Source organism: Daphnia pulicaria, chromosome 1 (genome assembly GCF_021234035.1).
Source record: "Daphnia pulicaria isolate SC F1-1A chromosome 1, SC_F0-13Bv2, whole genome shotgun sequence".
Classification (NCBI taxonomy): Eukaryota; Metazoa; Arthropoda; class Branchiopoda; order Diplostraca; family Daphniidae; genus Daphnia; species Daphnia pulicaria.
In genome coordinates, this window is record NC_060913.1 from 39,494,763 (window position 1) to 39,509,203 (window position 14,441).

General features: G+C 39.3%; 22 non-coding genes and 1 pseudogene across 22 annotated transcripts; all 23 read right to left on the bottom strand.

Moving 5' to 3' along the window:
- Window positions 1-77: 77 nt before the first annotated feature.
- On the bottom strand, window positions 78-181 carry LOC124322367 (annotated as a pseudogene).
- A 510-nt stretch (window positions 182-691) lies between these two features.
- Window positions 692-913, bottom strand: LOC124322462. Its single transcript, XR_006914745.1, has one exon. It is a non-coding gene; the product is annotated as a small nucleolar RNA U3 (small nucleolar RNA).
- A 754-nt stretch (window positions 914-1,667) lies between these two features.
- LOC124323139 lies at window positions 1,668-1,786 on the bottom strand. Its single transcript, XR_006915382.1, has one exon. It is a non-coding gene; the product is annotated as a 5S ribosomal RNA (ribosomal RNA).
- Window positions 1,787-2,534: 748 nt separating this feature from the next.
- LOC124322346 lies at window positions 2,535-2,653 on the bottom strand. Its single transcript, XR_006914656.1, has one exon. It is a non-coding gene; the product is annotated as a 5S ribosomal RNA (ribosomal RNA).
- Window positions 2,654-2,856: 203 nt separating this feature from the next.
- LOC124322859 lies at window positions 2,857-2,979 on the bottom strand. The gene has a single exon (XR_006915116.1). It is a non-coding gene; the product is annotated as a U5 spliceosomal RNA (small nuclear RNA).
- A 574-nt stretch (window positions 2,980-3,553) lies between these two features.
- Window positions 3,554-3,695, bottom strand: LOC124322670. The gene has a single exon (XR_006914940.1). It is a non-coding gene; the product is annotated as a U4 spliceosomal RNA (small nuclear RNA).
- A 404-nt stretch (window positions 3,696-4,099) lies between these two features.
- On the bottom strand, window positions 4,100-4,189 carry Trnah-gug. The gene is given in 2 exon segments: window positions 4,100-4,134; window positions 4,153-4,189. It is a non-coding gene; the product is annotated as a tRNA-His (tRNA).
- Window positions 4,190-4,381: 192 nt separating this feature from the next.
- LOC124322038 lies at window positions 4,382-4,545 on the bottom strand. The gene has a single exon (XR_006914394.1). It is a non-coding gene; the product is annotated as a U1 spliceosomal RNA (small nuclear RNA).
- Window positions 4,546-5,054: 509 nt separating this feature from the next.
- LOC124322286 lies at window positions 5,055-5,245 on the bottom strand. The gene has a single exon (XR_006914629.1). It is a non-coding gene; the product is annotated as a U2 spliceosomal RNA (small nuclear RNA).
- A 510-nt stretch (window positions 5,246-5,755) lies between these two features.
- LOC124322464 lies at window positions 5,756-5,977 on the bottom strand. The gene has a single exon (XR_006914747.1). It is a non-coding gene; the product is annotated as a small nucleolar RNA U3 (small nucleolar RNA).
- A 754-nt stretch (window positions 5,978-6,731) lies between these two features.
- LOC124322357 lies at window positions 6,732-6,850 on the bottom strand. Its single transcript, XR_006914657.1, has one exon. It is a non-coding gene; the product is annotated as a 5S ribosomal RNA (ribosomal RNA).
- An 857-nt stretch (window positions 6,851-7,707) lies between these two features.
- LOC124322369 lies at window positions 7,708-7,826 on the bottom strand. The gene has a single exon (XR_006914658.1). It is a non-coding gene; the product is annotated as a 5S ribosomal RNA (ribosomal RNA).
- A 203-nt stretch (window positions 7,827-8,029) lies between these two features.
- On the bottom strand, window positions 8,030-8,152 carry LOC124322860. Its single transcript, XR_006915117.1, has one exon. It is a non-coding gene; the product is annotated as a U5 spliceosomal RNA (small nuclear RNA).
- Window positions 8,153-8,726: 574 nt separating this feature from the next.
- Window positions 8,727-8,868, bottom strand: LOC124322671. The gene has a single exon (XR_006914941.1). It is a non-coding gene; the product is annotated as a U4 spliceosomal RNA (small nuclear RNA).
- A 404-nt stretch (window positions 8,869-9,272) lies between these two features.
- On the bottom strand, window positions 9,273-9,362 carry Trnah-gug. The gene is given in 2 exon segments: window positions 9,273-9,307; window positions 9,326-9,362. It is a non-coding gene; the product is annotated as a tRNA-His (tRNA).
- Window positions 9,363-9,554: 192 nt separating this feature from the next.
- Window positions 9,555-9,718, bottom strand: LOC124322039. The gene has a single exon (XR_006914395.1). It is a non-coding gene; the product is annotated as a U1 spliceosomal RNA (small nuclear RNA).
- A 509-nt stretch (window positions 9,719-10,227) lies between these two features.
- On the bottom strand, window positions 10,228-10,418 carry LOC124322288. The gene has a single exon (XR_006914631.1). It is a non-coding gene; the product is annotated as a U2 spliceosomal RNA (small nuclear RNA).
- A 510-nt stretch (window positions 10,419-10,928) lies between these two features.
- LOC124322465 lies at window positions 10,929-11,150 on the bottom strand. Its single transcript, XR_006914748.1, has one exon. It is a non-coding gene; the product is annotated as a small nucleolar RNA U3 (small nucleolar RNA).
- A 754-nt stretch (window positions 11,151-11,904) lies between these two features.
- Window positions 11,905-12,023, bottom strand: LOC124322380. The gene has a single exon (XR_006914668.1). It is a non-coding gene; the product is annotated as a 5S ribosomal RNA (ribosomal RNA).
- Window positions 12,024-12,771: 748 nt separating this feature from the next.
- On the bottom strand, window positions 12,772-12,890 carry LOC124322391. The gene has a single exon (XR_006914679.1). It is a non-coding gene; the product is annotated as a 5S ribosomal RNA (ribosomal RNA).
- A 203-nt stretch (window positions 12,891-13,093) lies between these two features.
- Window positions 13,094-13,216, bottom strand: LOC124322861. Its single transcript, XR_006915118.1, has one exon. It is a non-coding gene; the product is annotated as a U5 spliceosomal RNA (small nuclear RNA).
- A 574-nt stretch (window positions 13,217-13,790) lies between these two features.
- On the bottom strand, window positions 13,791-13,932 carry LOC124322672. The gene has a single exon (XR_006914942.1). It is a non-coding gene; the product is annotated as a U4 spliceosomal RNA (small nuclear RNA).
- A 404-nt stretch (window positions 13,933-14,336) lies between these two features.
- Trnah-gug lies at window positions 14,337-14,426 on the bottom strand. Its single transcript is given in 2 exon segments — window positions 14,337-14,371; window positions 14,390-14,426. It is a non-coding gene; the product is annotated as a tRNA-His (tRNA).
- Between the last annotated feature and the right edge of the window lie 15 nt (window positions 14,427-14,441).

The window sequence follows — 14,441 nt, forward strand, 5'->3', positions numbered from 1 at the left end:
AGCAAGGGTACACATATGCAAAATCAATACGGGCAATATAGGCGGTAGAAAAATAGGGAGAAGAAGGTGATCACTTCAAAGGTTGGGACAAGAGGCAAAAAGATCAAGCGAGTGGCATCTGGAAACAACTGATAAGAACAGATACTACTCTTTGATCTTAGCCAAAAGGCCGAGAAGCGATAATGTTACAAGGATTACTGCCCAAAATAACCACTGAGGTTCAACACATTTCCGGTGGTGTACGAAGAATACTCATATCACTCAAAACATTCAAGAAATGCTATAAAATATTGAGTTGTTCATTTTTCCAGACGCGACCACTTGATGCTTATAAAGTTCATTTTCATTTGTTTTATTATGCTCATACTGTATTAAGGGAGATACAATTTACGCTGAAGGCGTTGCAAATTTTACTCTCGTTATCACACTAGGTCCTTTTTTTTCAGAATATGGCTTTGCCACGCCACCTGACGACAAAAGCTCTGAACGATAATTAATCATGATTAAATAACAATAACTAAAAGAATGCAATACGATCATAAAGTCATGACACATCCTCAAATTGACCAACCTCACTTTCACAATTTATTTTGCCATACAAGCAGATGATTTAAGGACACGAATACCTGGAATTATTATTAAGATTTATCTCTTTAGATTTTCAAGAATTTAAATTTGTTTTATCATCTCAACCACTCTGAACACGCTAGTTTCCTTCCGCTATTTCACATGGATTTAACGGAAACGGTCCTCAATGACTGTGTTTGATGCTGTCGAGACAGCTACACTCACAGCCTGTTTCACGCTCAGAAACCAGCGTCTTAACTCGTCATCGTGGGTTGAAAGGAGACAAGTTTCTGGTGGGAAACAAGTCAAGATATACTACAGAAATGATCCTGTGAAGTATGATCTTAAATGCAATGTTATTTTGCAGAACTCTAAATAAGGTTTGTACGATCAATGAGCTTTGGCGTAAATTACAGTGCATAGATCGATATTTCGGAATATTAAATTGAGATTTGCAATACTTGACGCACACAGTACATACATTGTCAGGTCTTGCATTTTGTTCATTTATTGAAACACCGAGAAGCTCTTTAATAGTTATAGAACAAGTGACGAGACCAATTTTGGACACAATAAAGAATCCGCGTGCTCATCAAATCAATTTATTACAGTAATGTATTATCGATTGAGAGCCCATTTATCAGCTGGGTGTTTGGCGTGCACCTATAATCCTGCTTCGGGGAGGCTTGGTAGAGTGGATGGCTTGAGTTTAGGAGCCCTGTTTCGTGATACCGCATGTTGATCAGGTGCCCGCACTAAGCTTGACATCAGCATGGATCTGCTAGAGGAATCTAGTAGGTGCAGGTTAGCTAAGGAGGAGCGTAGTGGGTCAGGAGGGAAACCTAGCAGCCAAAAGTTCCCGTGTTCGGCAGTAGTGGGATCGTGCCAGTGAGTGGGCGTCATGCAACAGCCTCAACAAAATAGCCAAACCTCTATCTTTTTTTTTGTCGTTAAAACTACCGAGATCAAACAAACATGCGTTCTACAATATATGGTATCATTAATCAAAGTCCCAGCAATACCCTTTTCAACTAATACCTAAAGAATACATTATATTCCATGTCTCATCTAACTTGGGGAGCAAAAATAAAATTACACCATGCCAACAGCATCCCGTATTCCCAAGCGGTCACCCATCCAAGTACTAACGGGACCCGACATAGCTTAACTTCAGGGAGCTGACGAGACCGGGTGAGTTCTATGTGGTATGGCCGTTGACATCAATTCAGTCGCCATTACCCGACCATATTCGCCTCTAAATCTAGTTCTAATGCTTGCTTACTTTCTGTTCGAAATACACACCAACCTTAGCCAAACAAACGAGGACATATAAGTACATTTGTCAATGGACAACCGAATATAAAATTTGATAATATTTCCAAACGCCACTATTTTTGGCTAACTGTCATTTTTAATTTTCTCGTTCCGGGGATGTCCGATCAATGAGCCAACAATCCAAGTGTCATAAGGCTAACGATTGCTTCCCTTACTTAGCTTGCGTTGCATAAGGATCTCAGAGTCAGAGAGATTAGATAGAGCTGCCCGAAGAAACCACCAACGTACAAGCCTCTCGGCTGTGCCGTGCGCTTCGCGCTTTAATTAGCTTGCGTTGCATAAGGATCTCAGAGCCAGAGAGATTAGATAGAGCTGCCCGAAGAAACCACCAACGTACAAGCCTCTCGGCTGTGCCGTGCGCTTCGCGCACGGCGTTTCAAATATCTTTCAGCAACAAAGAGGTTGGAGGACGTCTAGTAGCCTCTCGGCTGTGCCGTGCGCTTCGCGCACGGCGTTTCAAATATCTTTCAGCAACAAAGAGGTTGGAGGACGTCTAGTAGGCAATATCCAGTAAAAAATACGTTCCTTCCATTTTCAACTAATGCCAAAATAATACATTGTAGTCCATGTAGTATCACCCATCTTGGGAAGCACTTCAATTCAATTGGATTCACAAAAATAAAATAATTCCATGCCAACAGCATCCCGTATTCCCAAGCGGTCACCCATCCAAGTACTAACGGGACCCGACATAGCTTAACTTCCGGGAGCTGACGAGACCGGGTGAGTTCTATGTGGTATGGCCGTTGACATTAAACTAGACGCAATTACCCGACCATATTCGCCTCTAATCTATTACTTGTGCTTGAGATTTATCTTTTTGAAATACACACTAATCTTACCAAAACCACCGAAAAACTATCAGTTTGTCATTTTACAAATGTTGTCAGTATGTAGTAGTAGAATATCTTTGTTTCCGCATACAGACGTTTTTAATTTTTCATTTATTCAAAGTGCCCAATCAGAAGACCGGGCGTTAAAAAAATAAGTCATATAGACTCATCAATGCTCCTAACCACGGAAATCTTTAGTAAAAGGCGAAAGATTTATCCGGGTATTGATTAGAAACCAGAGTAAATAACAGTGGTATGCCTTGTATTTATATTCATTTCAAAATTTTGAAGTGCGCTTGTAAGGTTTTTTTTCGAAACATGCGTTTACATATCAAAATCCTTGTGCAATTCTTTATCAATGGGTACAGTTATTTTAAAGTAAATATCATGTATAAAGCTCGTTAACATGTTTTTGAACGAAACAGTTGTGCGCAGTGTTATTTTTGAAAAAAATGAACGATCTTTATGGTACAAGCCCAACACGTAGGTGGTGGGATCAGATGTTTACCCCGACATTCACCCTACAGCGGTTAACAATTTATTGAACTTCCCCTTTAAACATGGTGGAATCTTTTCACCTTGTCATTTGGAATCACCTTTTCAAATATTTTCCCCGTGTTCACAATGTTCCAACTGACTGATATTAATGGCCTTCAGCGAACGAATTAATCAGCCTTGTCTGACGTGCAATACCAACTAAATGGAAACAAAAATCACTTATACGATTTCACTTTCACCGTTTAATGTTATAAACACACTATGCAACACTCCAATTTTTCTAACTGACTGTAATTTTTTTTTTCTTGTACGCTGAAATGCTCCTGATGGAGCTATCAAAAATTGCCGACGACAAAGATTATTTCACTTCATCGTGGCGGGGTATTGGTTAAAGTTTTCAACTAGCAATAATCACACCTCGGGAGACCCTCATTGGTTATGATATTGCCACTGCGCAAAGCTAAATTATAATCAGAAAAGCAAGTCTACTTAAGCATTTGCTGAATTCGTTCTGCTTGGACGTGTTGGACCAACAATTTCGTTCAGAAATATTCATTTAGATTACCCTAGGCAAATTTTAATTTCCATCTCCCATTGGACTAATACCAACAGGGGACAGTTCATTACATACATGAAATAATTTTTGTCTTAATATCGGGTCAAATACTTGAAATTCTGTAAATGTGTATTTTTCTTCCATACATTTCAACAACTTCCTGCACACACAAAAAAAGGGAGGGGGAATTTCAGGTTTTCATTCCAAATTGTTTTTCACATTATGAACTATTGAAGTGAGCGAGCATTACTTTCCAACCAAACAAAATTTATAGTTAATCTGCGTGTTGACGTGAAAAATCAGTTTTCAGTGCCGTGACCAGGATTCGAACCTGGGTTACTACGGATTCATATCTAGTAGGTACCACAACGTAGGGTCCTAACCACTAGACGATCACGGCCAATCCATTGGCCATGATGATTTATATTAAAGTAGCTAAACATGAATTTCATTACTTTGTTGTTTCTTCCCAGAAAGAAAATCTGATGCTTCGCGTATTCCCAAGCGGTCAACCCTACCGTTTACTAACGGGACCAGATTTAGTTCAACTTCCGGCAGATGACAAGAATTTTTCTTACATTTATAGTGTGTTCAGGGAACGGCGCGAACGCAGTCCCCCACTACCAAAAATTGTACTCCCGAGTTAATCACATTTGGATTAATCGCAAGGGTCAGCCCATCCTTAGTGCAATGGAAAGGCCTCGCCCTGGAGGAACCACCTTGGTGATCATGGTTGCCTCTGAGCCAGGTAAGTATGATTGTGGATGCTTTTTCACTTTGTTTAATACTTTGTATACAGCAGAACAATATTGACAAAGAGTGTTCAAGTATTTGACTGACGTTTAGAGAATGCCACCCACTTTCTTTCATCGACTTGAATTACGAACTCGAGCAAAATATAGTAAATAAAGCTCACTATTTATTTCATGGTCTTGATCTTTGCAAATACTTTTCAAGAAACAAATTGCTTGTTTTTTTTCATTTGGTCGTCCAATTGGCAAATAAGAAAATAAGAAAATCGACTTTTCATATGAAAATACACGCATCTTCATATTTAAAAAAAAAACATCACATCGAAAGATGAACAGTACTAATTAGTTAACACAATCAAGTACGTATTTTTTTATGCTTTTCTTGATATTACGAAAAAAATACAATTAGAAAAAATTACAAACATGTCTACATGACAGTTTTGCAATTATACATGGTCTTTTATTATACGGTGCTAAGACAATTTCTGTTTTATTCAATATGTTCTCCCTCATAGAGGGTGAGCCGATCCCGGAGGTACTGCAATACCGGGTCAACCCGTGGCGGGAGCAGTGCAAGCACTGTATTCCCACCGTATGCCAAAAATCAGTTTAATATTCTGGGGTCCATTTGAACCCGTATCAGATATTAAGCTGATAAGAACAGATACTACACTTTGATCTGAGCCAAAAGGCCGAGAAGCGATAATGTTACAAGGATTACTGCCCAAAATAACCACTGAGGTTCAACACATTTCCGGTGGTGTACGAAGAATACTCATATCACTCAAAACATTCAAGAAATGCTATAAAATATTGAGTTGTTCATTTTTCCAGACGCGACCACTTGATGCTTATAAAGTTCATTTTCATTTGTTTTATTATGCTCATACTGTATTAAGGGAGATACAATTTACGCTGAAGGCGTTGCAAATTTTACTCTCGTTATCACACTAGGTCCTTTTTTTTCAGAATATGGCTTTGCCACGCCACCTGACGACAAAAGCTCTGAACGATAATTAATCATGATTAAATAACAATAACTAAAAGAATGCAATACGATCATAAAGTCATGACACATCCTCAAATTGACCAACCTCACTTTCACAATTTATTTTGCCATACAAGCAGATGATTTAAGGACACGAATACCTGGAATTATTATTAAGATTTATCTCTTTAGATTTTCAAGAATTTAAATTTGTTTTATCATCTCAACCACTCTGAACACGCTAGTTTCCTTCCGCTATTTCACATGGATTTAACGGAAACGGTCCTCAATGACTGTGTTTGATGCTGTCGAGACAGCTACACTCACAGCCTGTTTCACGCTCAGAAACCAGCGTCTTAACTCGTCATCGTGGGTTGAAAGGAGACAAGTTTCTGGTGGGAAACAAGTCAAGATATACTACAGAAATGATCCTGTGAAGTATGATCTTAAATGCAATGTTATTTTGCAGAACTCTAAATAAGGTTTGTACGATCAATGAGCTTTGGCGTAAATTACAGTGCATAGATCGATATTTCGGAATATTAAATTGAGATTTGCAATACTTGACGCACACAGTACATACATTGTCAGGTCTTGCATTTTGTTCATTTATTGAAACACCGAGAAGCTCTTTAATAGTTATAGAACAAGTGACGAGACCAATTTTGGACACAATAAAGAATCCGCGTGCTCATCAAATCAATTTATTACAGTAATGTATTATCGATTGAGAGCCCATTTATCAGCTGGGTGTTTGGCGTGCACCTATAATCCTGCTTCGGGGAGGCTTGGTAGAGTGGATGGCTTGAGTTTAGGAGCCCTGTTTCGTGATACCGCATGTTGATCAGGTGCCCGCACTAAGCTTGACATCAGCATGGATCTGCTAGAGGAATCTAGTAGGTGCAGGTTAGCTAAGGAGGAGCGTAGTGGGTCAGGAGGGAAACCTAGCAGCCAAAAGTTCCCGTGTTCGGCAGTAGTGGGATCGTGCCAGTGAGTGGGCGTCATGCAACAGCCTCAACAAAATAGCCAAACCTCTATCTTTTTTTTTGTCGTTAAAACTACCGAGATCAAACAAACATGCGTTCTACAATATATGGTATCATTAATCAAAGTCCCAGCAATACCCTTTTCAACTAATACCTAAAGAATACATTATATTCCATGTCTCATCTAACTTGGGGAGCAAAAATAAAATTACACCATGCCAACAGCATCCCGTATTCCCAAGCGGTCACCCATCCAAGTACTAACGGGACCCGACATAGCTTAACTTCCGGGAGCTGACGAGACCGGGTGAGTTCTATGTGGTATGGCCGTTGACATCAATTCAGTCGCCATTACCCGACCATATTCGCCTCTAAATCTAGTTCTAATGCTTGCTTACTTTCTGTTCGAAATACACACCAACCTTAGCCAAACAAACGAGGACATATAAGTACATTTGTCAATGGACAACCGAATATAAAATTTGATAATATTTCCAAACGCCACTATTTTTGGCTAACTGTCATTTTTAATTTTCTCGTTCCGGGGATGTCCGATCAATGAGCCAACAATCCAAGTGTCATAAGGCTAACGATTGCTTCCCTTACTTAGCTTGCGTTGCATAAGGATCTCAGAGTCAGAGAGATTAGATAGAGCTGCCCGAAGAAACCACCAACGTACAAGCCTCTCGGCTGTGCCGTGCGCTTCGCGCTTTAATTAGCTTGCGTTGCATAAGGATCTCAGAGCCAGAGAGATTAGATAGAGCTGCCCGAAGAAACCACCAACGTACAAGCCTCTCGGCTGTGCCGTGCGCTTCGCGCTTTACTTAGCTTGCGTTGCATAAGGATCTCAGAGCCAGAGAGATTAGATAGAGCTGCCCGAAGAAACCACCAACGTACAAGCCTCTCGGCTGTGCCGTGCGCTTCGCGCACGGCGTTTCAAATATCTTTCAGCAACAAAGAGGTTGGAGGACGTCTAGTAGCCTCTCGGCTGTGCCGTGCGCTTCGCGCACGGCGTTTCAAATATCTTTCAGCAACAAAGAGGTTGGAGGACGTCTAGTAGGCAATATCCAGTAAAAAATACGTTCCTTCCATTTTCAACTAATGCCAAAATAATACATTGTAGTCCATGTAGTATCACCCATCTTGGGAAGCACTTCAATTCAATTGGATTCACAAAAATAAAATAATTCCATGCCAACAGCATCCCGTATTCCCAAGCGGTCACCCATCCAAGTACTAACGGGACCCGACATAGCTTAACTTCCGGGAGCTGACGAGACCGGGTGAGTTCTATGTGGTATGGCCGTTGACATTATATTAGACGCAATTACCCGACCATATTCGCCTCTAATCTATTACTTGTGCTTGAGATTTATCTTTTTGAAATACACACTAATCTTACCAAAACCACCGAAAAACTATCAGTTTGTCATTTTACAAATGTTGTCAGTATGTAGTAGTAGAATATCTTTGTTTCCGCATACAGACGTTTTTAATTTTTCATTTATTCAAAGTGCCCAATCAGAAGACCGGGCGTTAAAAAAATAAGTCATATAGACTCATCAATGCTCCTAACCACGGAAATCTTTAGTAAAAGGCGAAAGATTTATCCGGGTATTGATTAGAAACCAGAGTAAATAACAGTGGTATGCCTTGTATTTATATTCATTTAAAAATTTTGAAGTGCGCTTGTAAGGTTTTTTTTCGAAACATGCGTTTACATATCAAAATCCTTGTGCAATTCTTTATCAATGGGTACAGTTATTTTAAAGTAAATATCATGTATAAAGCTCGTTAACATGTTTTTGAACGAAACAGTTGTGCGCAGTGTTATTTTTGAAAAAAATGAACGATCTTTATGGTACAAGCCCAACACGTAGGTGGTGGGATCAGATGTTTACCCCGACATTCACCCTACAGCGGTTAACAATTTATTGAACTTCCCCTTTAAACATGGTGGAATCTTTTCACCTTGTCATTTGGAATCACCTTTTCAAATATTTTCCCCGTGTTCACAATGTTCCAACTGACTGATATTAATGGCCTTCAGCGAACGAATTAATCAGCCTTGTCTGACGTGCAATACCAACTAAATGGAAACAAAAATCACTTATACGATTTCACTTTCACCGTTTAATGTTATAAACACACTATGCAACACTCCAATTTTTCTAACTGACTGTAATTTTTTTTTTCTTGTACGCTGAAATGCTCCTGATGGAGCTATCAAAAATTGCCGACGACAAAGATTATTTCACTTCATCGTGGCGGGGTATTGGTTAAAGTTTTCAACTAGCAATAATCACACCTCGGGAGACCCTCATTGGTTATGATATTGCCACTGCGCAAAGCTAAATTATAATCAGAAAAGCAAGTCTACTTAAGCATTTGCTGAATTCGTTCTGCTTGGACGTGTTGGACCAACAATTTCGTTCAGAAATATTCATTTAGATTACCCTAGGCAAATTTTAATTTCCATCTCCCATTGGACTAATACCAACAGGGGACAGTTCATTACATACATGAAATAATTTTTGTCTTAATATCGGGTCAAATACTTGAAATTCTGTAAATGTGTATTTTTCTTCCATACATTTCAACAACTTCCTGCACACACAAAAAAAGGGAGGGGGAATTTCAGGTTTTCATTCCAAATTGTTTTTCACATTATGAACTATTGAAGTGAGCGAGCATTACTTTCCAACCAAACAAAATTTATAGTTAATCTGCGTGTTGACGTGAAAAATCAGTTTTCAGTGCCGTGACCAGGATTCGAACCTGGGTTACTACGGATTCATATCTAGTAGGTACCACAACGTAGGGTCCTAACCACTAGACGATCACGGCCAATCCATTGGCCATGATGATTTATATTAAAGTAGCTAAACATGAATTTCATTACTTTGTTGTTTCTTCCCAGAAAGAAAATCTGATGCTTCGCGTATTCCCAAGCGGTCAACCCTACCGTTTACTAACGGGACCAGATTTAGTTCAACTTCCGGCAGATGACAAGAATTTTTCTTACATTTATAGTGTGTTCAGGGAACGGCGCGAACGCAGTCCCCCACTACCAAAAATTGTACTCCCGAGTTAATCACATTTGGATTAATCGCAAGGGTCAGCCCATCCTTAGTGCAATGGAAAGGCCTCGCCCTGGAGGAACCACCTTGGTGATCATGGTTGCCTCTGAGCCAGGTAAGTATGATTGTGGATGCTTTTTCACTTTGTTTAATACTTTGTATACAGCAGAACAATATTGACAAAGAGTGTTCAAGTATTTGACTGACGTTTAGAGAATGCCACCCACTTTCTTTCATCGACTTGAATTACGAACTCGAGCAAAATATAGTAAATAAAGCTCACTATTTATTTCATGGTCTTGATCTTTGCAAATACTTTTCAAGAAACAAATTGCTTGTTTTTTTTCATTTGGTCGTCCAATTGGCAAATAAGAAAATAAGAAAATCGACTTTTCATATGAAAATACACGCATCTTCATATTTAAAAAAAAAACATCACATCGAAAGATGAACAGTACTAATTAGTTAACACAATCAAGTACGTATTTTTTTATGCTTTTCTTGATATTACGAAAAAAATACAATTAGAAAAAATTACAAACATGTCTACATGACAGTTTTGCAATTATACATGGTCTTTTATTATACGGTGCTAAGACAATTTCTGTTTTATTCAATATGTTCTCCCTCATAGAGGGTGAGCCGATCCCGGAGGTACTGCAATACCGGGTCAACCCGTGGCGGGAGCAGTGCAAGCACTGTATTCCCACCGTATGCCAAAAATCAGTTTAATATTCTGGGGTCCATTTGAACCCGTATCAGATATTAAGCTGATAAGAACAGATACTACACTTTGATCTGAGCCAAAAGGCCGAGAAGCGATAATGTTACAAGGATTACTGCCCAAAATAACCACTGAGGTTCAACACATTTCCGGTGGTGTACGAAGAATACTCATATCACTCAAAACATTCAAGAAATGCTATAAAATATTGAGTTGTTCATTTTTCCAGACGCGACCACTTGATGCTTATAAAGTTCATTTTCATTTGTTTTATTATGCTCATACTGTATTAAGGGAGATACAATTTACGCTGAAGGCGTTGCAAATTTTACTCTCGTTATCACACTAGGTCCTTTTTTTTCAGAATATGGCTTTGCCACGCCACCTGACGACAAAAGCTCTGAACGATAATTAATCATGATTAAATAACAATAACTAAAAGAATGCAATACGATCATAAAGTCATGACACATCCTCAAATTGACCAACCTCACTTTCACAATTTATTTTGCCATACAAGCAGATGATTTAAGGACACGAATACCTGGAATTATTATTAAGATTTATCTCTTTAGATTTTCAAGAATTTAAATTTGTTTTATCATCTCAACCACTCTGAACACGCTAGTTTCCTTCCGCTATTTCACATGGATTTAACGGAAACGGTCCTCAATGACTGTGTTTGATGCTGTCGAGACAGCTACACTCACAGCCTGTTTCACGCTCAGAAACCAGCGTCTTAACTCGTCATCGTGGGTTGAAAGGAGACAAGTTTCTGGTGGGAAACAAGTCAAGATATACTACAGAAATGATCCTGTGAAGTATGATCTTAAATGCAATGTTATTTTGCAGAACTCTAAATAAGGTTTGTACGATCAATGAGCTTTGGCGTAAATTACAGTGCATAGATCGATATTTCGGAATATTAAATTGAGATTTGCAATACTTGACGCACACAGTACATACATTGTCAGGTCTTGCATTTTGTTCATTTATTGAAACACCGAGAAGCTCTTTAATAGTTATAGAACAAGTGACGAGACCAATTTTGGACACAATAAAGAATCCGCGTGCTCATCAAATCAATTTATTACAGTAATGTATTATCGATTGAGAGCCCATTTATCAGCTGGGTGTTTGGCGTGCACCTATAATCCTGCTTCGGGGAGGCTTGGTAGAGTGGATGGCTTGAGTTTAGGAGCCCTGTTTCGTGATACCGCATGTTGATCAGGTGCCCGCACTAAGCTTGACATCAGCATGGATCTGCTAGAGGAATCTAGTAGGTGCAGGTTAGCTAAGGAGGAGCGTAGTGGGTCAGGAGGGAAACCTAGCAGCCAAAAGTTCCCGTGTTCGGCAGTAGTGGGATCGTGCCAGTGAGTGGGCGTCATGCAACAGCCTCAACAAAATAGCCAAACCTCTATCTTTTTTTTTGTCGTTAAAACTACCGAGATCAAACAAACATGCGTTCTACAATATATGGTATCATTAATCAAAGTCCCAGCAATACCCTTTTCAACTAATACCTAAAGAATACATTATATTCCATGTCTCATCTAACTTGGGGAGCAAAAATAAAATTACACCATGCCAACAGCATCCCGTATTCCCAAGCGGTCACCCATCCAAGTACTAACGGGACCCGACATAGCTTAACTTCCGGGAGCTGACGAGACCGGGTGAGTTCTATGTGGTATGGCCGTTGACATCAATTCAGTCGCCATTACCCGACCATATTCGCCTCTAAATCTAGTTCTAATGCTTGCTTACTTTCTGTTCGAAATACACACCAACCTTAGCCAAACAAACGAGGACATATAAGTACATTTGTCAATGGACAACCGAATATAAAATTTGATAATATTTCCAAACGCCACTATTTTTGGCTAACTGTCATTTTTAATTTTCTCGTTCCGGGGATGTCCGATCAATGAGCCAACAATCCAAGTGTCATAAGGCTAACGATTGCTTCCCTTACTTAGCTTGCGTTGCATAAGGATCTCAGAGTCAGAGAGATTAGATAGAGCTGCCCGAAGAAACCACCAACGTACAAGCCTCTCGGCTGTGCCGTGCGCTTCGCGCTTTAATTAGCTTGCGTTGCATAAGGATCTCAGAGCCAGAGAGATTAGATAGAGCTGCCCGAAGAAACCACCAACGTACAAGCCTCTCGGCTGTGCCGTGCGCTTCGCGCACGGCGTTTCAAATATCTTTCAGCAACAAAGAGGTTGGAGGACGTCTAGTAGCCTCTCGGCTGTGCCGTGCGCTTCGCGCACGGCGTTTCAAATATCTTTCAGCAACAAAGAGGTTGGAGGACGTCTAGTAGGCAATATCCAGTAAAAAATACGTTCCTTCCATTTTCAACTAATGCCAAAATAATACATTGTAGTCCATGTAGTATCACCCATCTTGGGAAGCACTTCAATTCAATTGGATTCACAAAAATAAAATAATTCCATGCCAACAGCATCCCGTATTCCCAAGCGGTCACCCATCCAAGTACTAACGGGACCCGACATAGCTTAACTTCCGGGAGCTGACGAGACCGGGTGAGTTCTATGTGGTATGGCCGTTGACATTAAACTAGACGCAATTACCCGACCATATTCGCCTCTAATCTATTACTTGTGCTTGAGATTTATCTTTTTGAAATACACACTAATCTTACCAAAACCACCGAAAAACTATCAGTTTGTCATTTTACAAATGTTGTCAGTATGTAGTAGTAGAATATCTTTGTTTCCGCATACAGACGTTTTTAATTTTTCATTTATTCAAAGTGCCCAATCAGAAGACCGGGCGTTAAAAAAATAAGTCATATAGACTCATCAATGCTCCTAACCACGGAAATCTTTAGTAAAAGGCGAAAGATTTATCCGGGTATTGATTAGAAACCAGAGTAAATAACAGTGGTATGCCTTGTATTTATATTCATTTAAAAATTTTGAAGTGCGCTTGTAAGGTTTTTTTTCGAAACATGCGTTTACATATCAAAATCCTTGTGCAATTCTTTATCAATGGGTACAGTTATTTTAAAGTAAATATCATGTATAAAGCTCGTTAACATGTTTTTGAACGAAACAGTTGTGCGCAGTGTTATTTTTGAAAAAAATGAACGATCTTTATGGTACAAGCCCAACACGTAGGTGGTGGGATCAGATGTTTACCCCGACATTCACCCTACAGCGGTTAACAATTTATTGAACTTCCCCTTTAAACATGGTGGAATCTTTTCACCTTGTCATTTGGAATCACCTTTTCAAATATTTTCCCCGTGTTCACAATGTTCCAACTGACTGATATTAATGGCCTTCAGCGAACGAATTAATCAGCCTTGTCTGACGTGCAATACCAACTAAATGGAAACAAAAATCACTTATACGATTTCACTTTCACCGTTTAATGTTATAAACACACTATGCAACACTCCAATTTTTCTAACTGACTGTAATTTTTTTTTTCTTGTACGCTGAAATGCTCCTGATGGAGCTATCAAAAATTGCCGACGACAAAGATTATTTCACTTCATCGTGGCGGGGTATTGGTTAAAGTTTTCAACTAGCAATAATCACACCTCGGGAGACCCTCATTGGTTATGATATTGCCACTGCGCAAAGCTAAATTATAATCAGAAAAGCAAGTCTACTTAAGCATTTGCTGAATTCGTTCTGCTTGGACGTGTTGGACCAACAATTTCGTTCAGAAATATTCATTTAGATTACCCTAGGCAAATTTTAATTTCCATCTCCCATTGGACTAATACCAACAGGGGACAGTTCATTACATACATGAAATAATTTTTGTCTTAATATCGGGTCAAATACTTGAAATTCTGTAAATGTGTATTTTTCTTCCATACATTTCAACAACTTCCTGCACACACAAAAAAAGGGAGGGGGAATTTCAGGTTTTCATTCCAAATTGTTTTTCACATTATGAACTATTGAAGTGAGCGAGCATTACTTTCCAACCAAACAAAATTTATAGTTAATCTGCGTGTTGACGTGAAAAATCAGTTTTCAGTGCCGTGACCAGGATTCGAACCTGGGTTACTACGGATTAATATCTAGTAGGTACCACAACGTAGGGTCCTAACCACTAGACGATCACGGCCAATCCATTGGCCAT